This window comes from Protopterus annectens, chromosome 4.part0 (genome assembly GCF_019279795.1).
Source record: "Protopterus annectens isolate FY-2018-M chromosome 4.part0, PAN1.0, whole genome shotgun sequence".
NCBI lineage: Eukaryota > Metazoa > Chordata > Ceratodontiformes > Protopteridae > Protopterus > Protopterus annectens.
Genome location: NC_056733.1, coordinates 489,413,952 through 489,440,352, shown reverse-complemented (window position 1 = coordinate 489,440,352; position 26,401 = coordinate 489,413,952).

Here is a 26,401-nt window from a genome sequence, read left to right as displayed (position 1 = left end):
GGCATGATGATGTGGTGTGTGCCAGTATGGGGATGCCCTAGGTGTGGTTGCATAGTGTGTGGGTATGCATGCACACAGTTCTGCCATGTGGCTGCCCCACATGGGTAATGCTGGACAGCTGCAGACCATACCTGGCAGGGTGTGCAGTTCAGTGCCTCCTGCCACAGACATGCCAGCTGTGACTGCCAGGGCTTCCATTGGCATGTGCAGGTACAGACCTTGAGGTGCTACTCTCCCCTGATGATGACATATGTCCACAAGAACCATGTCCCTCCTGGGCCTGGCCAGGGCCATGTGCACATGGCCTGCTGTGGTGTGGTGTGGACAGCAGCCCCTGTGGTGTGCTGGGGCTGGTACTGCCAGTACGGGAGGGGATGTGCGTCCTGGCATGTTCACGCTGACTGCAAGCTGCTGGTGTCTCTGGCCTACGTCCATGCATACCTCACACCACTCTCTCCACACATTCTAGCACAGACATACCATGGTTGAGGATGCCAACCATCTCACCCCACCATCTATCCACGACCTCAATATAATCACGGAAGGCAACAGTGAGTTCATGGAGGTTGACACTTACAGTTGCAAAAGCAGACCTCTGCAGCCTCAGGACCTGTCTGGAGTGCATTTCCATATGTGCCTGTGCCTCCATTACAGCCTGAAACATGCTTCTGGTGGTACTAGTTCTGGTGCCTCTGCCAGGGGCAGGATGACCTGCGGTCCTCCCACAAGCACCACGGTACATCTGCTGATGTGCTGGCCTTCTGGTCATCTGGCTATGCTGACTGTGACCTGACACAGTTGGCATGGACACCACACTATCATGGCCATTGCCACTAAGTGTCACCTGTCCCTCTGCTATGGCCACATGTGATGGGTTTGTAGGGGCACTGTAATTGTGTGCGGGCTTGGAGTGGCTAGGAGGGTGATGACACATGTTGGCACAGTGTCGGCCTCTGACAACCCCACCTGTGCCTCACCTGTACCTTCATCATCATCGGTGTCTGTGGGGACACCTACATCAGTATGTGTGCAGGAGGGACCCTGACCCACCTCGCCACCTGTGGGGGAAACAAATACACATGTTAAGACCTGTACAGCAGTGCATAACAGTACACACACCCACACACACTCACACTGACAGCCACCTTACTACCTCACCTTCCCTGTTTTTGCAGACAGTCCCACAGTCAGTTACATATGTTTCCCTTCCTGCATGGCATTTGCTAATACGCACATATCACTACAGCCCATTAACATATCATCCCTCCCCATGCCTACACATGTGGTTACCACACCTGACCTGTTACTCTATTGCCTCCCTGACCTGGGTGGGGTAGGTTGTACATGGCTTCACAGCTGTCACCCTGTATTACCCTGTGTATGGGCAGTAATGGTGTATGAGGCCCCTATATGGTTGGGGCTGCTACACTCACTACATATGTCACACACCAGAGCCTCAGACTACAGTCTTGCTCAGTCCATGCCACACCTGCTGCACAAGCAACCCATCATGCAGATGACAGTACTACCTGGATACACTCACAGATGTGCTGTGGTAATTCCCCATTGCATTTGTAGTGCTGCATATGTGGGTAGCCGGTTACCTATCTGCTGCTGGCAATATGATGTGTATACCTGGTGTGTACTGCACCTCCCAATGCATGCTCCATGCTGCAGACCTTGTTATGCAATCAGCTGTCCTATGTTCACATACCTGACAGGTTGTCCTGGTGTCCCATGTCTCTCTCTATGTATGGCATAATCCCAAGGAGAAATACCTCCATGTGGTCAATCCCAATATTGCCTGTGCATACATGGACACACACACACACACACACACACACACACACACACACACACACACACACACACCTGACATGCATCGTCCACACTCCACTAGATTGCACTTACAAACATAACCGAGTCACACATACACACCCCACACTCCTACATGTGGAGTTGCACAATATTTGTACACACAGTTCCCAATAGCCTTCTGTCAACATGCATTACACATGGTGCTCAACAGCATGCAGTGCAGCTATAGTGACATCATGCTAGTGGCAGTATAGATGTGTGTGAGGCATGGACTTTTTTGGTTGGTGATAGCCCCTGCCCATGTTAACACTGCACCCATGTACAAAGTGTTACTGTGGCCTGTTCCACACCCTGCCTTGTACTGTGCACCATACCTCGCAGGTGTAGAAACCATTGATACGTCTGTAGTACTGTGTCAGTTATGTCAGCTCCAATGCTCACAGCCCCTGTGTGTTGTAGCAACGCATATCTGGAATGGTATGTGAGCAGCTACCAGTTGTGGATGCCTGATGTCTGCATTACAAATCACATCAGCAGTGCATGTATGACCAGTACATGACTATTACACTGACAACCAGCGGACCTTACCATGGCTGTGAGGGGTGCCCTACACAGGTGCCAGACCTCTGCATGATTGCAAGGTCTACTCATGTGCACATCCCTTGGAGTGCACACACTGCTGTGATGAGTGGTGTGGGGTCAGGTTTATGTCTGCAATGTTTACTTAACCTGCTTGTGTGCAGCTGCAACCATGGTGGTGTTGAGTCACACAAGTCCCTACTGTAGACCATGAGTTCTGCCACATGTCACATCCCTGTGGACACATTGCATATTAACAGGATGTTAGTTATATTGCATGTGTCTGTTGTACCCTTCTGATACTGCAGCATTGTCTCTACTGTGATGCAGTGCATTACTCAGCAAGAAAACGTGAACGTGTACAGCATGCAGTATGGGTAGGTGTGTTAGACTTGTGCATGGGGGATAGCCCATAGCTATTACATGCCCAGTTAATCATCATGCATGAACACAAACCATACTTGCCAGCTACAGGCTGCTGATGTGGTTGTATCCTGGAGGGACCTACATAGGAGTGCAAGAAAGCTGATGTCAGTGGCCACAGCTGTGGCACTCATAACAGGTGAGTGCAGCATTACGTTACATCAACAGTAGACTTACACAATATTACAGCTTCTACACAACAGTTTATTACTAATACATAGCAGCAAACAAAGTATATGACATCTCAGTTTTGCATGTTGTACCTGAACAGCTGCAGATGCATACACACTTGTGGTGTACCGATGTGCCCTGGGGCCTTACCTGCACGCTCCTCAGCTGGTGTGCCATTGGCATCCACCTCCAAGATGTGTCCTGCCAGGTGTTGATGTTGCGGGCAGACAGGTGCCACTAGGCTGCTGAGAAGTTCCTCCATACAGGTGAGGGGTGGATGGGAGGGTTGCCACCCCCCTGTTGCAAGGTAGTTCCCCCTTACGGCAGATGCACACTGATGTACGTGGTGAAGCAGGTCGGTGCAATGATGCCAGACCTGCTCATAGCTGCGGTTATGCAGTCCATCCCTGACCCTGTGGACTAGCTCATTCCACAGGGTGGTCCTCTCCTGCTGGGGTTGTCCAGCCATAAAGAAGTATGTAGTGCTGTATCAGGTGACCGATGATGATAGCCATTTCTGTGGTGCTGTATGAGGGAAGGCAACAATGTGACATGATTCCTGGAAGACATAAAGATGGAAACAGTTCTGAGTCACCCATACAGCAGGGTTACCATAGTTCTTAATACACATATATGTCTCCCCCCACCATATCAGCTACAACAACACGTTCGCAGTCTGCATGTGTTATGTCAGCTGCTTACCTGCCATTGGGACATATGTTCTATTGTACAGAGCTTTATGCTATGTGTATGTGCCACGCTTTGTGCTATGTGTTTGTATCCATGCTCCCTGTGGGGACACTTATATTTGCTAGCCTGTTACAGACTATTCCACCTGCATGCCATTGTCAGTGCCACTATATATACATATATATATATATATATATATATATATATATATATATATATATATATGTGTATGAATATGCATCTATGTACATATATGTGTAGATATATGTTGTACGTTGTTGATATACCTATGTCTATATGAGTGTCTGTATCTGTACACATACACGTCACAGTCCATATCACACAGATATGTGGAGTGCATACAGACATCCGGTCCACATTCTGTAACCGTCTTTCATTCACAGCTGCACTGTTCTGCCTTGCTGCAATACAAACAGGTGCCACATTTGAACACAGCCTAACATTAGGGTGGTAACTATGGTGTGAGATTGCTGGTACACCTGTTACACACCTATGACATTTGTGCATGCTACATTACATATTCACATGACTGTTCTGCAAGTGCTGTGCATTGACACACATGTGTCTATCATGACAGCAGTACAGCCACCAACAGCTATTCTCCACACTAACATAACATGCACAGATATTATGTCTGACATCTTTGTCATTCATTGCTGATCTGCACAGTTGCCGGTTATGTCCCACTGCTTAGAGGGACAGACATTATTGTCCAGCACAGTTGTTCAGTGGAACATCATTACAGGGACAACTACAGATGGCACATATCAAACATTCTACATCATACATCCTATTAAGCTATACCATATCCTACATCAAATTACATACAGTTATGTTTTACATGCCGTTTAGTGTTTGGACGGATGTGATGCCTTTACGGTTGTGGCCTGTAGTTCTGTGTTCCCCACTGTGTAAGTACCATGGTATACGTTTGTTTTCTATTTCCTTTTTTTTTTTTTTTGTTGGTTTCCTCTTTTTTCTTTTATTTTCTCTCTCTCTTTCTCTCTCTCCCCAGTAGAGTGAATGAGCTCAAGCAAAGATAACAAGTTATGCTAAAGACCTGTTGTACCAAACCAGATAAATACGAAAAATAAAGTACAGGTCACCGCTGAATTATTCTTTGTGGAATCTCCTTTATTAAAAGTAAGCGCTTTCGGAATAATCCTTCATCAGACATAATTCAAAGTAACAAAAGCAGCCATATTTAAAACACAGATCATCCAATCACTTACTCCTAAAAGCCCGCCTTTTTTGTAAAGCAGGTTTAATTGGTAAAACATCATTAAGACCAGGTGGTCTATGTGCTCTTAAATCTACTATCCACTTGGATTCAGCTAATGCTGCTCTATGCTGAATGCCCCCCCCCCTCTCATTAGTGGCAATATTTACAATGCATCTGAACTTAAAAGTGTGTGTGGGATTAATCTCTATATGTCTGAATAAAGCATTGCTCACTTGACATGTTCTAATATTACTAATATGCTGTAAAATCCGAACCTTCAGCATGTTATTTGTCATACCTACATAAAAACTTTCACATTGTTCACAATTGGCCATATATACTAAGTGTTTTGTCCTGCAAGTAGCCCTCCCTTTAAATATAAAAGTTTGTGTCTTATCAGGATGTTTATATTCAGTGTCGCTATTAATATATTGACAAGCCTTGCAGTTGCCACAGGGATATGTGCCTGCTCTAATATCTATTGTAGGTCTCCTATTCAAATATGTCTCCTTACATAACAGGTCCTTGAGATTGTTGTTTCTCCTATAATTAAACATGGGGCGTTCCGCCACTACGTCCTTAAGACTAATATCACTTCTTAGGATATTCCAATTGTTCTGAACTATATTACATATGTCTTTAATATTACTACCATACGTAAAAAGTATTTTAGGTTGTTCCTTCCTGCTACTACATAATCCTGTATCTATTTGTCTGCCAATAACAGGGCCTTGCATCCATGGCCTATTCTTTGTCTTCCTATGTAATACATTGTTACTAACCAGCTTACTAACCATGTTCCTCTCATAGCCCCTATCCAAAAAATGTCCACTCAGCCTAGAAAGTTCCTCATCACAATAAGTATCTTCAGAACATACCCTAGATATCCTACCCACTTGGCTCTTGACAATATTGGGAAAGATATGCCTCAGGTGCATGCTGTCATAGGATAACAATGCATTTTGCCAACATTGTTTCCTGTACAATTTCGAAGTGAAACCAAGGTTACTCTGTTCCACACAAACATCCAGGAACTCTATCTGAGTAAAAGAAGTTTTGGCACTAAAGGTCAAAAAAGTGGTGGTGGTGTGGAGAAAGGCTAAAAAGCTCTCAAAGGTAGAAGTATCCCCATCCCACAAAATAAAAACGTCATCCACAAATCTGACATACAAAACTATGTACTTATTCCATTCCTGATTATTAAGAATTTCCTTGGTTTCCCATTTGGACATAACCAAATTTGCATATGTATTAGCACAGGGGTGCCCATAGCTACCCCTGTGCTTGTCTATATGGACCCTGGTCCTATAAAGACATTGTTGTTCAATACCAAAGCTAGTAAATTCTCCACAACCAGTCGCTTATGCTCAGTTGCTCCCAATCTACTTATTACTTCACCCACTGCTGTTATCCCATATTGTTGTTCAATAACGGTAAACAAACTGTTGACATCCAGTGTAGCCATCAATAATCCACCATGTTTGGGCTTGGTGGCAGCTAATAGCCCCAAGAAATGCCCTGTGTCTCTTAGAATGTTATCTATCTGTTCTAAATATGGTTTAAGTATAAACTCCAACCATATAGAAATATTCTCAGTGACCCACCCTCTCCCCGAAACAATGGGTCTGAGTGGTGGGTCTGTCAATGATTTATGTATTTTGGGCATGGCCTTGAATACAGGCGTAACTGGTTTATCTACCTTGAGGAACTCATAGACTTCATGTTCTAACAAACCCTCTCTAATAAATTGTTTAACTGACTATGTACATTATCTATAATCATTCTAACTTGTAAAGGGTTGATGGGTACATATGCTCCATCTAAAGTCAGTGTGTCTAACAATTTCCTTTCATACCAACATGTATCTAATACAACGATGGCTCCCCCCTTATCAGCCATCTTAATGGTGATTTCTTTCTTGTCCATAAGGCCATGTAAAGCAGTCCTTTGTGTCGGTGTAAGATTATAATATCTATTAGCACTTCTCTCCTCGAAATATTTGAAAAGGTCATTCGCACAAGCATTCATGAACAAGCTAAGTGTTGGTGTAAAATTGGGAGCAAATGTGCTAGGGGTCCTAGGACCTATGGCTCCATGGGTTTGGTTATTAAAAATCAATTTTAACATCACGCTCCTACAGAATAACATCAAGTCAAATATAATATCGCTATATACACACTTATTGCTAGGAACAAAGGTCAAGCCCTTGTTTAAAATCTCTAGCTCATCGGTACTCAACACATATTGAGATAAATTATATACAATGCCATCAGACATACTGTTAGTCAATGTAGAGTCCTCCGACGCTTTCATACCATTTCATACCAACATGATGTCAGTGGCCACAGCTGTGGCACTCATAACAGGTGAGTGCAGCATTACATTACATCAACAGTAGACTTACACAATATTACAGCTTCTACACAACAGTTTATTACTAATACATAGCAGCAAACAAAGTATATGACATCTCAGTTTTGCATGTTGTACCTGTACAGCTGCAGATGCATACACACTTGTGGTGTACCGATGTGCCCTGGGGCCTTACCTGCATGCTCCTCAGCTGGTGTGTCATTGGCATCCACCTCCAAGATGTGTCCTGCCAGGTGTTGATGTTGCAGGCAGACAGGTGCCACTAGGCTGCTGAGAAGTTCCTCCATACAGGTGAGGGGTGGATGGGAGGGTTGCCACCCCCCTGTTGCAAGGTAGTTCCCCCTTACGGCAGATGCACACTGATGTACGTGGTGAAGCAGGTCGGTGCAATGATGCCAGACCTGCTCATAGCTGCGGTTATGCAGTCCATCATTGACCCTGTGGACTAGCTCATTCCACAGGGTGGTCCTCTCCTGCTGGGGTTGTCCAGCCATAAAGAAGTATGTAGTGCTGTATCAGGTGACCAATGATGATAGCCATTTCTGTGGTGCTGTATGAGGGAAGGCAACAATGTGACATGATTCCTGGAAGACATAAAGATGGAAACAGGTCTGAGCCACCCATACAGCAGGGTTACCATAGTTCTTAATACACATATATGTCTCCCCCCACCATATCAGCTACAACAACACGTTCGCAGTCTGCATGTGTTATGTCAGCTGCTTATCTGCCATTGGGACATATGTTGTATTGTACAGAGCTTTATGCTATGTGTATGTGCCACGCTTTGTGCTATGTGTTTGTATCCATGCTCCCTGTGGGGACACTTATATTTGCTAGCCTGTTACAGACTATTCCACCTGCATGCCATTGTCAGTGCCACTATATATATATATATCTATCTATATATATATATATATATATATATATATATATATATATATATGTGTGTATAAATATACATCTATGTACATATATGTGTAGATATATGTTGTACGTTGTTGATATACCTATGTCTATATGAGTGTCTGTATCTGTACACATACACGTCACAGTCCATATCACACAGATATGTGGAGTGCATACAGACATCCGGTCCACATTCTGTAACCGTCTTTCATTCACAGCTGCACTGTTCTGCCTTGCTGCAACACAAACAGGTGCCACATTTGAACACAGCCTAACATTAGGGTGGTAACTATGGTGTGAGATTGCTGGTACACCTGTTACACACCTATGACATTTGTGCATGCTACATTACATATTCACATGACTGTTCTGCAAGTGCTGTGCATTGTCACACATGTGTCTATCATGACAGCAGTACAGCCACCAACAGCTATTCTCCACACTAACATAACATGCACAGATATTATGTCTGACATCTTTGTCATTCATTGCTGATCTGCACAGTTGCCGGTTATGTCCCACTGCTTAGAGGGACAGACATTATTGACCAGCACAGTTGTTCAGTGGAACATCATTACAGGGACAACTACAGATGGCACATATCAAACATTCTACATCATACATCCTATTAAGCTATACCATATCCTACATCAAATTACATACAGTTATGTTTTACACGCTGTTTAGTGTTTGGACGGATGTGATGCCTTTACGGTTGTGGCCTGTAGTTCTGTGTTCCCCACTGTGTAAGTACCATGGTATACGTTTGTTTTCTATTTCCTTTTTTTTTTTTTTTTGTTGGTTTCCTCTTTTTTCTTTTATTTTCTCTCTCTCTTTCTCTCTCTCCCCAGTAGAGTGAATGAGCTCAAGCAAAGATAGCAAGTTATGCTAAAGACCTGTTGTACCAAACCAGATAAATACGAAAAATAAAGTACAGGTCACCGCTGAATTATTCTTTGTGGAATCTCCTTTATTAAAAGTAAGCGCTTTCGGAATAATCCTTCATCAGACATAATTCAAAGTAACAAAAGCAGCCATATTTAAAACACAGATCATCCAATCACTTACTCCTAAAAGCCCGCCTTTTTTGTAAAGCAGGTTTAATTGGTAAAACATCATTAAGACCAGGTGGTCTATGTGCTCTTAAATCTACTATCCACTTGGATTCAGCTAATGCTGTTCTATGCTGAATGCCCCCCCCCCCTCTCATTAGTGGCAATATTTACAATGCATCTGAACTTAAAAGTGTGTGTGGGATTAATCTCTATATGTCTGAATAAAGCATTGCTCACTTGACATGTTCTAATATTACTAATATGCTGTAAAATCCGAACCTTCAGCATGTTATTTGTCATACCTACATAAAACTTTCACATTGTTCACAATTGGCCATATATACTAAGTGTTTTGTCCTGCAAGTAGCCCTCCCTTTAAATATAAAAGTTTGTGTCTTATCAGGATGTTTATATTCAGTGTCGCTATTAATATATTGACAAGCCTTGCAGTTGCCACAGGGATATGTGCCTGCTCTAATATCTATTGTAGGTCTCCTATTCAAATATGTCTCCTTACATAACAGGCCCTTGAGATTGTTGTTTCTCCTATAATTAAACATGGGACGTTCTGCCACTACGTCCTTAAGACTAATATCACTTCTTAGGATATTCCAATTGTTCTGAACTATATTACATATGTCTTTAATATTACTACCATACGTAAAAGTATTTTAGGTTGTTCCTTCCTGCTACTACATAATCCTGTATCTATTTGTCTGCCAATAACAGGGCCTTGCATCCATGGCCTATTCTTTGTCTTCCTATGTAATACATTGTTACTAACCACCTTACTAACCATGTTCCTCTCATAGCCCCTATCCAAAAATGTCCACTCAGCCTAGAAAGTTCCTCATCACAATAAGTATCTTCAGAACATACCCTAGATATCCTACCCACTTGGCTCTTGACAATATTGGGAAAGATATGCCTCGGGTGCATGCTGTCATAGGATAACAATGCATTTTGCCAACATTGTTTCCTGTACAATTTCGAGGTGAAACCAAGGTTACTCTGTTCCACACACACATCCAGGAACTCTATCTGAGTAAAAGAAGTTTTGGCACTAAAGGTCAAAAAAGTGGTGGTGGTGTGGAGAAAGGCTAAAAAGCTCTCAAAGGTAGAAGTATCCCCATCCCACAAAATAAAAACATCATCCACAAATCTGACATACAAAACTATGTACTTATTCCATTCCTGTTTATTAAGAATTTCCTTGGTTTCCCATTTGGACATAACCAAATTTGCATATGTATTAGCACAGGGGGTGCCCATAGCTACCCCCTGTGCTTGTCTGTATATGGACCCTGGTCCTATAAAGACATTGTTGTTCAATACCAAAGCTAGTAAATTCTCCACAACCAGTCGCTTATGCTCAGTTGCTCCCAATCTACTTATTACTTCACCCACTGCTGTTATCCCATATTGTTGTTCAATAACAGTAAACAAACTGCTGACATCCAGTGTAGCCATCAATAATCCACCATGTTTGGGCTTGGTGGCCGCAGCTAATAGCCCCAAGAAATGCCCTGTGTCTCTTAGAATGTTATCTATCTGTTCTAAATATGGTTTAAGTATAAACTCCAACCATATAGAAATATTCTCAGTGACCCACCCTCTCCCCGAAACAATGGGTCTGAGTGGTGGGTCTGTCAATGATTTATGTATTTTGGGCATGGCCTTGAATACAGGCGTAACTGGTTTATCTACCTTGAGGAACTCATAGACTTCATGTTCTAACAAACCCCTCTCTAATAAATTGTTTAACTGACTATATACATTATCTATAATCATTCTAACTTGTAAAGGGTTGATGGGTACATATGCTCCATCTAAAGTCAGTGTGTCTAACAATTTCCTTTCATACCAACATGTATCTAATACAATGATGGCTCCCCCCTTATCAGCCATCTTAATGGTGATTTCTTTCTTGTCCATAAGGCCATGTAAAGCAGTCCTTTGTGTCGGTGTAAGATTATAATATCTATTAGCACTTCTCTCCTCGAAATATTTGAAAGGTCATTCTCAGCGTTCATGAACAAGCTAAGTGTTGGTGTAAAATTGGGAGCAAATGTGCTAGGGGTCCTAGGACCTATGGCTCCATGGGTTTGGTTATTAAAAATCAATTTTAACATCACGCTCCTACAGAACAACATCAAGTCAAATATAATATCGCTATATACACACTTATTGCTAGGAACAAAGGTCAAGCCCTTGTTTAAAATCTCTAGCTCATCGGTACTCAACACATATTGAGATAAATTATATACAATGCCATCAGACATACTGTTAGTCAATGTAGAGTCCTCCGACGCTTGTCTGCGTGTAGATATATGTTGTACGTTGTTGATATACCTATGTCTATATGAGTGTCTGTATCTGTACACATACACTTCACAGTCCATATCACACAGATATGTGGAGTGCATACAGACATTCGGTCCACATTCTGTAACCGTCTTTCATTCACAGCTGCACTGTTCTGCCTTGCTGCAACACAAACAAGTGCCACATTTGAACACAGCCTAACATTAGGGTGGTAACTATGGTGTGAGATTGCTGGTACACCTGTTACACACCTATGACATTTGTGCATGCTACATTACATATTCACATGACTGTTCTGCAAGTGCTGTGCATTGACACACATGTGTCTATCATGACAGCAGTACAGCCACCAACAGCTATTCTCCACACTAACATAACATGCACAAATATTATGTCTGACATCTTTGTCATTCATTGCTGATCTGCACAGTTGCCGGTTATGTCCCACTGCTTAGAGGGACAGACATTGTTGTCCAGCACAGTTGTTCAGTGGAACATCATTACAGGGACAACTACAGATGGCACATATCAAACATTCTACATCATACATCCTATTAAGCTATACCACATCCTACATTAAATTACATACAGTTATGTTTTACATGCCGTTTAGTGTTTGGACGGATGTGATGCCTTCACGGTTGTGGCCTGTAGTTCTGTGTTCCCCACTGTGTAAGTACCATGGTATACGTTTGTTTTCTATTTCCTTTTTTTTTTTTTTTGTTGGTTTCCTCTTTTTTCTTTTATTTTCTCTCTCTCTCTCTCTCTCTCTCTCTCTCTTTCTCTCTCTCCCCAATAGAGTGAATGAGTTAGTTTGAATGGATTTCAGCATGGCTTTTGTAGGTGATGCACATGATTAGGTGACGGGCTCTGCACCAACCAGTGTGCAACAGTTGCTGACTGCATGCAGCCTGCTGTGTTGTGATTCTGTTAACCATTGTCATGGCAATCCAGTACTATAAAATGCTTACTCATGTGGGTATTGTCCCTTCATCTTTCCAGTATGGAGGACATCCTTCCTGCATGTGGGCAGCAGTGTTACAGATGGCAGGTTGCAGTATCTACTACAATGGGGCCTGCAGACACAGGGTAACTACACAATCTTAGGTTGTTCCAGACCTACAGACAGAGTAAGTGGTGTTGTTATGTGCTTTGTATATTGCTGGTCTTGCAGTGTTTGCATGTACATAGTAGTTTAGGATGGAATGCAGTCTGTCTGCATAGCTCTCAACAGTGGGCCTATCCACATGATGGCCAGTGGATTGTCTGTTTGCTTTTGCCTATGCACCACACAGAGCTTGTCCTAGATATATCCCTGGCAATCTGTCTGTTTCATGCTATCAGCTCATGGCTACTTCCAGTTCTGTTCCTGATGTGTTATGCCTATATAAGGGTATGTTGCATCGAATTCTGTAACACCAAAAATGTGCAGGGTGTGTAACAGCAATATTATGAGTATGGCCCTGTGTTCCTGCCTCTGTCCTCCACATATATGGCTGGCTTTTTCCAGCTGTGATACGGTTAGGGGTTATTCGGTATTGGCCTATCATAATATACTGCTGGCATTCATGCTATCACCCCAGTCATATCATGGATGCCCACAACATTTGTTGGTCAGGGTCCATACATGTGACAGATACATAGACATTATCACAGGTAATAAATGTCCCCCTAGGCCTTGACTACTAGGATTAATTGGCGGCTGCTGAACTATATCTGTTATTGTTTATTGTTACCTATCTTAATGGCAAATCTTGTCCACAGTAGTACAAATAGATGGACCTGTCCTGGACAGCATAGTTGGTTATATATATGCACTATCTGCATCTACTTTTCTGTGTGGGCCTTGCATTCCTCACTGATTACATAAGCACAGATCTATGTGCTATCGGTAATGACATACATTATTGTAAAATACACCATTACAAGTTGTATGTGTATACATATCTGTTTGTCAGCTCATGTCCTTTGAATAGTGAGTGGGCTATGAGTAATTCTGTCCTCTTGTTTAAGTGTAAATATCATTTAGTAGGTTATACAGCAAAATGATTTTGTTATACCGATTTCACATGAGAAATAGAATGTGCTGCAGTGAGACCTGAACCGAGAATGCGTGTGCGGAAGGTAGATGCTCTGCCCACTACACTATTGCAGCTCTGTGTAATTTGCATATTTCTAGTTAATGTCATACCCATGCTCCCTTTCCCCGGCCCCGAGCTTCACGTACTCAGCATCCATCCATTCTGCAGTTGCTAGCCCTGCAATACCACACCTCCACACATTTCCCTCTCTGCACATCTCGGTATTCCTCCATATTACTGTCTCGATGCAACCTTCTGCAAGCTCTTCAACAGTTTAGTCCACGTACATTTGAGCCTTCCTGTTATCCACCTCCAATACGGGTGTAAACAATATTGTGAGCCATAAAGTCTGGTGCGTCCCGGCAAGGACGGACCTGTTGTGTCACGAGTACACTTTGCTAGTTTAAACTGTTTCTCCCACTGGTAGCATCCTGCCAGGGTTTCCAGATGCAGTGGTTTGCTCACACACCGGACCAGCCTCATCTCCCGCTTCCACGAATGAACCCCCCCCCCATTCCATGGCCCATTTTCCATTCCGGTCTTCGGTATTATATGATGTTTGCTTGTATTAATGTACATACTTACATACATTTCCTATACTGTTGACTGACAGTGCCGGATTATATGTTTGTGATAACAGCTGCTGATTGTATATCTGCATGCCTTCATGGTAATTCACTTGGACTATAGTGTGCAGGGGGGGGGGCCCTGGGAGTGCTGATTATGTTGTTAGTGGCCACAACAAGGGGTGTGGGCTGCAGCATTCCTAAGGCACTGCGGGAGAAGTGTAGGTGGGTATGAGCTGGTGTGCGCTAGGCTGAGACCTGCTGACCTCCGGTTATGGTGTCTTACACTGGGTTGGCCTCTACATTGCTTAACCAGTGTAGGCATTGCTTACCGCCACCCACACAGGCGTACTCCCACTTGCTGCCACATACCCCCACGCTACTTCATGTACATGTCATTATTATACATGCTTATGTCAGGTGTACATGTCAGGTATGACTGTTCACGAAGGTCAGTGTAAGGTTAAGTGGAATTCCAGTTTAACATTTATGGTTAGGCTACACTCAGGTATTCAGGTTAGGTTTAGTTATGCCATACCTATGTTGTAGAGTAGATGTGAATAGTGGAGGTGTAGGCGGGTAGGTGGAGAGGAGGACATTTTAACTGTATAGCAGGCCATTACACTGACTGATGGAGGAGCGGTAGTGCAGGTTTGCAGGGTGTTGGGATATGTATGTAAGGCAGGACAGGAGGTGTCAGTGTCAGTAGTTGTTGTAGGGGTCTGGAGTGTTGGGTGGGTTGGCGGAATTCGCCAGGTGGTGATCCAAGTGTGCTTGAGTTTTCCCTTCATGTGTTATTTACATGTGTATTCTGGGACAGCTGCGGTAATACACCTGGGTTGGGGGTTACAGATTCTGCCAATATAGTTGTGTGGAAGGTGTCACTTACCTGTGATTGTGAACATGACTACGAATGCAAAAGGAGTTGACAGGTAAGTGGTGTTATTGGGCCACACAGAGGGGCTGAGAGTGGGGACATTTCCAGGGATGTGCAGGACAGCTGATGGGAAGGTCCACAGCTGTCCATTTATTCTACAGTGACAGCTGTGTATATACCCTGCATTTAGGGGTAGGTCTGGACAATCACACCCCTGGGTGGGGGTGAGGACAGCAACATAGCTCTCAACCAATCAGAGACAAATCTCAACAGAATCAGGGACAAATCCTCAAATAATCAGGAGCAATCAGGGACATTTTTTAAATATTTGTACTATTAGCTTGAAACATTTGCAGAGTAAGAAAATGTGAATTAATATAGATTTTCTGACGTAAAACATCTATACCTCTGGATTTCTATCATTATTTATTAAGGGCAACTCACCACCTTTTCTTCAGCAGTCACCAGTTTTAGGAGGGATTAAGAGGGACAGACATATAATCGGAGTCTATATCAGGGACGTTCCTGAAGATCAGGGACAGTTGAGACGTCTGGACAGCAATAATTCCTTGTGATGCCAATTAGTTTGGCTTACATGCCAACAGTGGGGTGTTGCGACCATGTGTTCTTTGGTGTCATTTAGTGGGTTTGCAACAACACATCTGGTTATACCGTCCTTTTCCATGTAAACTAGACTTTGCTGCAGTGGGACTTGTACCAGGTGTGGCTGCTCGTTAGGCGTCAGCTCTGCCCAATGCACACTATTGCTTACATCCCTGGGGTGGTCCACATTGAACCGCTCCAGCCAACACCTGCACATCTAGGCCCATAATTTCATACCCATAATTCCCAAACCTCACTTTCTCTTCAGCAGTCTTCTTTCTCTGGGTGGAAGTCGGGTCTAAACACACCATACACACTGCCCACTCTCCACTTCTCAGGACCCATCGCATACATTGTCTCACCCCATAGGTCATCAGGCTTCCCCACCCTTGTAGTCGGGGAACATGCGTGCCCTGCCGTAGGTTATCTGTGTAATAGCTGGAAGCCCGAATAGCCATAACATTTTTGGGTTGTCCCGCAAGGGACATTCTTGTCTTTGTTTCAAGATTAGATTTGGTGGGTATCTCCCACTGGTAGTATCCTGCCTGTTGTCTGGGAAGCAGTGGTTTGTTTACTTTTATTGTGTGTTTGTATGTTTCACCTGCCTACCTGGGGGGGGGGGGGTTGATGCTATGTACATATATATCTAATGACATATGGATGTATGGGTGTTTTCAGATGTATATATCTACATGTGGGTATTTATATATATGTCAGTCTATGTATGTATACATTTATACCACAGATGGGAGAGGTATACCTCCATGTAGTTATGGGTATATATACACATACATACCTCTACATATTAAAATCTACATCTGGTTATACCATTCTTTGCCATGTAAAATAGACTGTGCTACAGTGGGACTCGTAGCGGGAATGTCTGCCCATTGGGTGGTGGCTCTGCCCAATGAACACTATTTCTTACATCACTGGGGCGGTCCGAATAGACCCACTCCAGCAAACACCTGCATGCCTAGACCCATAATTACATGCCCATAGTTCCCCGACCCGCACCTCCTCTACAGCACTCATCCTTACTCTGAGTGCAGGTCGGGTCTAAACACACCACTACACACTGCCCACTTTCCACTTCACGGGACCTATCTCGTACGTTATCTCGACCCATGGGTCATCAGGCTTTCCCACCCTTGTAGTCTGGGTATGTGCACTCCCTACCTTGATAGGTCATCGCATGGGCTTCCTCCTATAACAAGACATTTTTCAGGTGTCCCACAAGGGACGCTCCTGTCTCTCTTCCAAGATTAGACTTCTCGGGTCCACTGTGTCTCCCCCCGGTTGTATCCTACCTGTGGTCTGGAAAGCAGTGGATTGTTTACATTGTTTGTGGGTTTGTTTGTATGTTTCCCCTGTCTGGCTGGGGGGAGGGGTTCATGCTACGTGTTGCACGTTTCTTGCTTGGGCCCCTCACCTCCATTGGCATGGCCTGTGAACATATGTCATTCTTACGTGCTGTATCTTATCATAGCTATATATCTGTGTATATATATATATATATATATATATATATATATATATATATATATATATATATATATACACACACACACACACACACACACACACACGCACACACACACATGCACACACACACACACACACACACACACACACACACACACACACACACACACACACACACACACACATATATATATATATATATATATATATATATATATATATATATATATATATATATACATATGTATGTGTATATATCTGTATATATATATATATATATATATATATATATATATATATATATATATATATTGCTGTATATATATCTAACAACATGTGGATGTATGGGTGTCTGCATATGTATATATGTATATGCGGGTATTTATTTATATGTCTGTATATGTATGTATACATTTGTACTACAGACAAGGGTAGGTATATATCTATTTAGTTATGGGTATTTATAACACATAAACCTCTACATCTTTAGCTACATATCCAATAATGTTGACTGGTATTGCTGGATACTGTGTTTCTTGTGCTTACCAGCCAACCCTGTGTGCTACGTATGCTTTGTGATACCTACCACTAAATGCATTGGTGTACACAGAGTCACATGTGATCTCTATTATTAGTACCAGGAATGCATTCATCCTATGCGGGATGACCCAAACATTGGGTGTTCAACCTTTGTCTACACCCAGGGTTACATAGGCACCCATGGCTATGTACATGGTCTCCAGTGTGTGCCACACCTAGGATACTTGGGTCAGGACATCATACGTGATGGGTCCCGAGGGGGGGCAATGTGTGGTGGTGTGGTAGCTATGGGCTGGTAACCTGGATAGGGTTGGTGGCTACATGTGTGCTGCGGGGTGGGGGGAAGCAGAACTGTGGGTTATGCACGTATATGTTGGGGATGGCCTGAGTTGGATGGGCCTGTAGCGCTCGACCCACCTAGTGGGTGGGGGACAGGGGTATGTGATGTCGACATGTGACACATAACAGGGGGCTGATTCAATTCCCTAGTTCAATGACAGACGTACAATACTATGAGCTTGGTTGTGTATTGCTGGGTGGACGTGTTTGGCTGGGTCGGGGTATGCAAATTTGTATGTGACATATATTGTTTGGGGCCTCTCAGGACCATTGACCGTGCATGTGACCATATATGTTTCTGTTCAACTACCATTGGTATCTATAGATGTCTGGCCATATATACCTCTGTGGGTATATATTTGCTTACATATGTCTACCTATGTTGGAATATACCTACGAAGACATATATCTGCGTACATATGTCACTTGTGTATATGTGGACATATAGATGTTGACATATATATATATATATGAGTAGTTGTCAGCATTTGCATGTATATCTGTTCATATATTTGTATATATATGCATATATCTCTGGATATTTATATATATGTATATATATCTATATATATATCTATATGTATATATATATATATATATATATATATATATATATATATATATATATGTATATATCTCTATGTGACTACATCTATAGATATGTTGTATCTGTTTAGTTAGTGATATATTTGCAGACACACGCCCATCTAGCTGTAGGTATACATTCTCTGTACTGTTGCATGACTGGGCTGGGGTTATGTTTCTGACAAAATACAATTTCTGCATATCTGGCATGGCTTAGTGACAAATTGTTTCGTGTATGGTGTGCATGGTCCTGGGTTTCGGCCTTGCGGAGGCTGTTTGTTTTGTTGCTGGGCAGAACACTGGCCGTTGGATATGGTGTGCTTAAGGCACTTTCAAGTGGTTGTAAGCGGGTTTGTGCAGAGGTAAGCACTGCTGACTATGGTGCCATTATATAAAGAAATTATTAAAGAAAGGCAAGCAATTTCTTTCTTAAATAATGCCACTGTACAATCACAAGTTGCCCTTGTGATCAAACCATGCCAACCATGAGTAAATCCTGATATACCCACACCTACTCATGGGAATTTCAAAACAAAAAAAAAGAATTTTACTATAATATACTTGATATAGTTACAAGGAATCTTATAATGTCATGTCAATTTAGTCTTAAGATCTTTATGTTTAGTAAGTTATGTAATATTACACATTGATGTTAATTTGTTCTGACAACAATACAAAAAATTCCCTTTTGTTTATTAAGTTACATAGATGTTAGCAATGCACCATATTAAGTTGGGATGGTTTTACTTTCATTCTCTTTGGAAGTATATGATTTCACCAAAAATTATATAGAGAAAGGTTTAGTCTTAATATCTTGATGGTACTTGTGATGTTTTGGCATTAATATCATGCCTTTCAGAATGCCAGTGGAGAGAATGATGTCTTCTTACCAACGGGTTCAATATTTACAAAAAAACAAGAACATTATTTTTAAGTGACATGTTGTTTGAGGCACACAAAACTAAAACTATATGCTACATCTTCATCGAATAATTACATTCCCTACCCAGCAAAATATTTCCTTTTAAAATTGCTTGGATGTCATAGCAAACAACAGTTCTGCCATATAAAAGTTTAGTTGAACAAATCAAATATTGATGCAGTACTCCAAGGGGGGATTCAATAAAGCCTACGCGATCAGTTTTCACTGTGTGTGCAGTAAACTCTGTGTAGTGGCGCCCACTCATGCGCAAACAAGGTAAATACGGTGGCATGCTAATTACAGCATAAGTAGCTGAATTGTATGCTAATCAAGCTAACCAACACGGTGGAGCGATTCAACAAGCTCTAAAGCAACCATGTAGACTCCGTGTTGGTGATCTCTGTGTATTCAAAAACTTTTCAAATACAGCCATGGAAAGAGTCTAGAAGGGCAGAAGAGCAAGTAAAAGTTGTTAGATTTGTACAGAACTGATTTTAACACATGACAGCAGACACATAATTATGGTTCTATACAGGGTGAATGTAACAAAAGGAGAGTAACAACAGCAACATGTCCTTTTTAAGTTCCATGACGTAAATGCAGCTTTGTTACTGCACCCCCAAATGAAGAATACATTTGTAACTAACAGCTAAAAGTGTAATCCCCATGAAACAGACTATCCATAGTGGCCCGTAAGCATATGCAGTATGTAGATGTTGAAATACAGGCATATTTTCTCAAAAACAGAACTCCTCTGTGCAGATATATGCAAGGTAATACCCTCTCTTGTGTGTTCAACATTCGGTTCCCCTTCAGCGTCCCTGGCTACATGGTTGCCAACCATGTAGTTTCAGGGCTGTCAACACAGTGAAGATGCAAATGTGGTCTGAACTCATTAGAATTGCTGAATTCCAATAAATTGGAACCATGTAAGTATGTTTAGATCATATAGGCACTCCCTCAGTGTTTGTTTTCAATGGATGGCAACAGTGAATGATGACATGGGGGGGCTGTAAGTTTAGACTTACAGAGGTATACATGTAGGCCTGTGAAGGTTGGAAAGGCATGTAAGCACTGCACAATTCACATGTTCTGTTTCATTAACATGCAATGTCCTATTAATTTGTTGGCAAAATGTGTTGTCTCTGTCCTCTTTAAGTACCTTTTTAATTATTTTCTCATTATATGTGTGACACAATGCTTACTGTAATCACAGAAAATGGAGGGATGAATTTCACATTTCCCTGTGCTTATCATGTAACTATTTCTATGGCAGCATGTGTATATGTAGGACTGGAGGATGGATGGTCCTGGGTTCTAGTACTGGGTCTGTAACCTATCCTTCACATTTTGTGCTCAGTGTTTGCATGATATCATGGGAATAGAGAAAAGTAATACAGATTTTGCCTGTACTTACCTTATTTACATGGAGGTGTGTGAAGGGGCGCAGAGGTGCTGAGAGGTCCTCATAGTGAGTAGCACACTAATGAGCAAACAGCAGGTGTGTTTTATAGATGCTAATTACAGCATAAGCAGGTGAATTGCATGTTAATGAACCAATCCAACATGGTGGAGCTATTCAACAAGCTATAAAGCATTTATGTAGACCCTACACTGTTTTTTCTCCATACTTCAGTACTATTTGAGTAGAGAAATGTAAAATCTACAGGGACACAATGCTAGGGGCTGCTGCTGCTTTGATCTATCTGTATGTGCAACAGCATGAAGCCAGTGGTACTGCTGCTGATGCTCATAGGACTAGGCTGAGAAGGAGAAGAGTTTTCAGGTCATGGGTAACTTTGCAGATGCTACATGACCTAGAGATTGTAGAGCACTACAGGGTGGACAGGGACCCACTACAGAAACTCCGTGACCTCTGCAATCCTCAGCTAAGAGCCAGAGCCAACCAAGGGGATCCCATCCCAGTGAGAAATAAGGTATGTTTAGCCCTTAGAATCTTAGCTATAGGTACCTTTCAAAGACCAGCTAGGGACATGATGGGTGTGTCCCAGGCATCAGCATCCAGGATCCTCCACCAATTCCTGGATGCTATGCTCACACATGCCAGTGAGCACATATGCTTTGGCTGTAGTTCTGAGGATAGGACCAGCAATATGCAACAGGTCAACAATTACTGCATTACCATGAAGTACCGGTTGACATACATTGCACTCATGTACACATTAAGGCACCACCTGGTGAGCAGGGTAAAATCTATACTAACCACAAGAGATACCACTCCATCAACTGCCACGTTGTGTGTAATGCCTGAATTATCTTGAATGTGTGTGCTGGCAATCCTGGCAATTATTATGACTCCCATATCTAGCACACATCACAGTTGTACCAGATGTTTGCTAAGAGGAAATGTCACACAGGACCATTTACTGAGGGGATGCTGACTATGCACTGGAACCTTGGTTGACGACACCCATCAGAAGTGCACAAACAGCCATGGAAGAATGCCATAATGAGACACATGCTGAAACCAGAAACATCATAGAGTGTGTGTTTGGGCTGAAATCACATCTAATGTGCCTAGATACATCTGGTGGAGCCCTGTAGTATAATCCATGCACATGTACATAAATCTTCAAAGTATGTGCTATGCTACAAAATCTGATACTGTGGAAACAGCTGCAGAAGGATCAGCAAGGGGAAGGGACACACATCCCCCACCAATGCCTAGGTCAAGACAACCAAAGTCAGAGGAAGTCTCGGAGGGGGACACACCAGCTGCTGTGGCTGGGGGCAGACATAGGCGTGCTCAGTATGAACTTGCTCTGGCTAAGAGACAAAGCATAGTACATTCACTGACCACCTAGGTGCCTAATACCTTTCTCCTACTCACATACATATAGTAAAATTGATGCCAGGCAACTCACACAACTTTTACCTCCCCATGTATGGGCTGTGAACTGCTTGCATCAGACAGAGTCAGCCCTGAACTAAAACTGTGTCAACTGCTGCATTTGCAAGGTAAGCCCTGAACCAAGATTGGATTCTTTAATAATAGCATGGCATTTACTTGTATTTCATAACTTGGTACAGTAATCAAGTGAATAGTGGTGTATTTGTACAGAAAGTACCCTAATACATGACAGCAGAGACTTATTTTACTTATACATGTCCATTAGTAAGTAGTGGGCCTCAGGCATCAAAGATTTACACAGTCATATCTCTCAAAAGTACTGATGATCACTGCATGCCCTCACTTTAGCATCATACCTTTGTACTGGTAATTCATTAAAGAGACAAGTTAGAAAGTAATGATACACATTGCAGTTTCTGAGTTCACAACCCTTCCCAAGATCAAACAGGCCAGATGCAGAACAAGCAGAGTAACAAGAGCATCATATCCTTGTTTGTACCATAGCAGGCACTCATCTTTGCTGCTCCCAAAAAAAACAGGCTATGCTTGTTTGTGCCACAGCAGTAACTGAGCTTTGCGCCCCCCCCCCCAAAAGAGTAGTGTACCCTTGCTTGTGTCATAACAGTAACTCACCTATGTTCCACCAAAAGAGCAGTATATATTTTTTTCTGCCATCTAACTTGGCTGTCAGTTGCTGGCAACTGCATATTATTTCCAGTTAATATCACACATTTTAAGGAAAATGATTTGGGATGGCTTACACACAGCATATTTCACACTACTGGTCAGATAAGTCATGAATTACCAAGAAATGCAGAAATGCAAAACAGAGCTGTATATTTGCAAGCATAATCATAGCAGGTTGTTTGATCACTAAGTGTACTATGCCCAAATATAATAAAGATAATTAAACATACAAATAACAGCTAATGGTTTGATAGCAGTGTGCATGCCATTGCAGTTGGTTGTGTGAAGAATGACTTTAGTTCTTTTTTGCAAAGCTGTTTGTGTGGCAAAGAGGAATAAGGCATCCCTCCTGTTTTCTAAAGCAGCATTGGTGTGAGAGTTCAAATCCTGAACTATGTAGAAATATATCATGTATGCTATAATTTTCTAATGTGTATGTCATACATTGCTTTTCATCATTTCACGTCTCTCTTTTTTCATTTCTTATTTTTCTTGTTTTTAATATCACTGTTTGTGTGATGCACCACATAATGCAAACAGTGGAACCAGAGAACAAATAAATGTTAAGCTTGGCTGTAAGTACCTGGTTTGTGTGAAGCACAGCATTGTAGAAACAGCAAAAAACAGATCACCTAGGAAGCAGACAGCCATAAATAGAAACCAGATATATTCAATTAATGCTCTTGGCCATAGTGAAAACCCAGCGTTAAGTATAGATGGTACTGGATTCTAGTACAGAATGTGCATAATTTGTTATACTGCTGTGACAATGCAGTTTACAGCAATAAAGTACAACATAGACAACTGTTTCTTCACTCTTCTTGTGGCAGCAGGTATAAGTCTAGGACTGCTATACACATGGCCCTGGGTTGGAATATAGCATATTCCATACACTATTACTTTTATTTTTTTAGTAATCTATGTTTTATTACATTTATGATCAAATGTATGACTTTGGGTATACTGTGTACTCTAGTGATATAAATGAATTCCTGCTATCTGGACCAGCATGGCCTTCACTTTTGCCAACAACACATACGCATCTGAGTGTACATGCAAGAACTCTGAAACTGCATTGCTTGCCACTACTGTGCTCTGTTTACAGTTGTGCAAATGCAGTGCTGATTACCAGCAGGTATAGGTTATATACTCAGCACTGTCAGATGTTAGCAATGCAACTCGCGTTTGTGCATTGCTTACCTATGTGCAAACAGGTGTATCTCGCATGTGTATACACTTTGTTAACCACCATGCAAAACCATTATTTGTTGTGCTAGGGAATTGCGTATATAATGCTTTATGATTGCTGTTTACTACCCACTTCCTTTGTATGACATTAAATATCTGAAAACATTGCAAACTAAGGGCCCAGTCTAACTATACATCATATATTTACAATACATCCATGTGTGGCCCCCCTACCAACCACTACAACCCTGGGGTCTCAGTACTTTTTCCTACACACATATATAAACCTAATTACAAAGTGTAATATATAATGTTGTGTGCTCCCTCACAGACAAGGCCATTTGTTAGTGCTCACAACCTCACTCCAAAAAACTCAAACATCCAACTATGCTCAATAAGGGTACTTGTATTGTTACACAGCTAGACTTCTAAACAGCCTAGTGTTTTAGACTAGTAGCCTCATATGACACTATGAAGCTATGTGCCTATGCAGGCCTCCCAAGCTGTTTCCCACATGACCTGCTGATGTCATCTACTATAAATGCACTTGTATTCTTGCATAAATCAGACTTACATTGTGGTGCTTGCATTAAGTACTGTGTTCTGCAGACTGTGCTCTTAAGTAGGGGTTCTATTCTAACTGCCATCGACTGTGTGTGTCTAGTCAGCAGAGTACACATGGTGTCCTACAGTTACTTCTCCAATGGCATAGATTGCCAGTATTTTGATACTTGCGCAACACTACACATTCATTTCATGTAGCCTCCAAGCCTGTTGTCTTCCACATGGCCTGCTGATGTCATCTACTATAAGTTCACCTGCACTCCTCATAGGTTCATAGGTTCATAGGAGTTTACTAAGCTAATGCCCACAAGGGCCTTTTTATGCCAAGCCATGCATCCCAAATCTCTGACAAGTTCTTATACTCTTGCTAAGTGTAAGCATGGGCCTGGGCGATGAACCATTTACAGGTTTACCTGCTTGCATCAGAGACATAGATGCCAAACAAGGGATGAATTTCTGATTCCCTGTCTATGTTAGACTTGTGTCATGGCACTTGCATTAAGTGCTGTGTTCTGTAGTCTGTGAACTTAAATTGGTAGGGATTTTGTTCACACTGTAGTTGACTATGTGTGTCTAATCAGCAGAGTAGACATGGTATCTTACAGTTACTTCTCCAATGGCCTGGATTGCTAATATTTTGATACTTGCACAAGCCTACACATCCATTTCTTGCAGCCCTCCCAACCTGTTGTCTCCCATATGACCTGCTGATGTCAACTACTATAAGTTAACCTGCACTCCTGTATAAATCAGACTTGTGCTGTGGAATTTGCATTAAGCACTGTGTTTTGTAGTTCATTTACTTAGATAGGTAGGGGTTCTATTCTCATTGCAGTCTGTGTGTGTGTGTGTGTGTGTGTGTGTGTGTGTGTGTGTGTGTGTGTGTGTGTGTGTGTCCGCGTGTGTGTGTGCGCGCGTGTGTGTGCGCGCGTGTGTGTGCGCGTGTGTGTGTGTGTCTCTGTGAGCTGTTGATCGGCATCACCAAATGCATTTTACACAAACATGTGGGGCATTTATTCTGTCTTTAATCGACACTGCTGATGTCATCAGCTGTAAAGTGTCTCACACACTCCAAGTCAGAATTGAGCTGTGGCGCTTGTGTAAAATACTGTGTTCTATAGTTTGTGTATTTAAGTAGGGGTTCTATTCTCACTGCAGTCAACTGTGTCTATGAACTGTTGCTTGACATTACTGAAAGCATTTTACAACAGCATGTGAGAAACTTATCCCATCTTTAACAGACACTGCTGATGTCATCAGCTATAAAGTGTTGTCTGACACCAAGTCAGAGTTGAGCTGTGACACTTTCATAAAGTACTGCCATTGGAAGTCTGTGTATTATAGGTAGGGGTTCTATTCTTGCTGCAGCCAACTTGGTGTGTGTGATTGTCTGTGAGGTGTTGCTTAACATTACTGACAGCATTTTACACTAGCACGTGAGCCACTTATTCTGGCATCAACAGACTCTGCTGATGTCATCAGCTATATGATAGTTTTGGATATGCA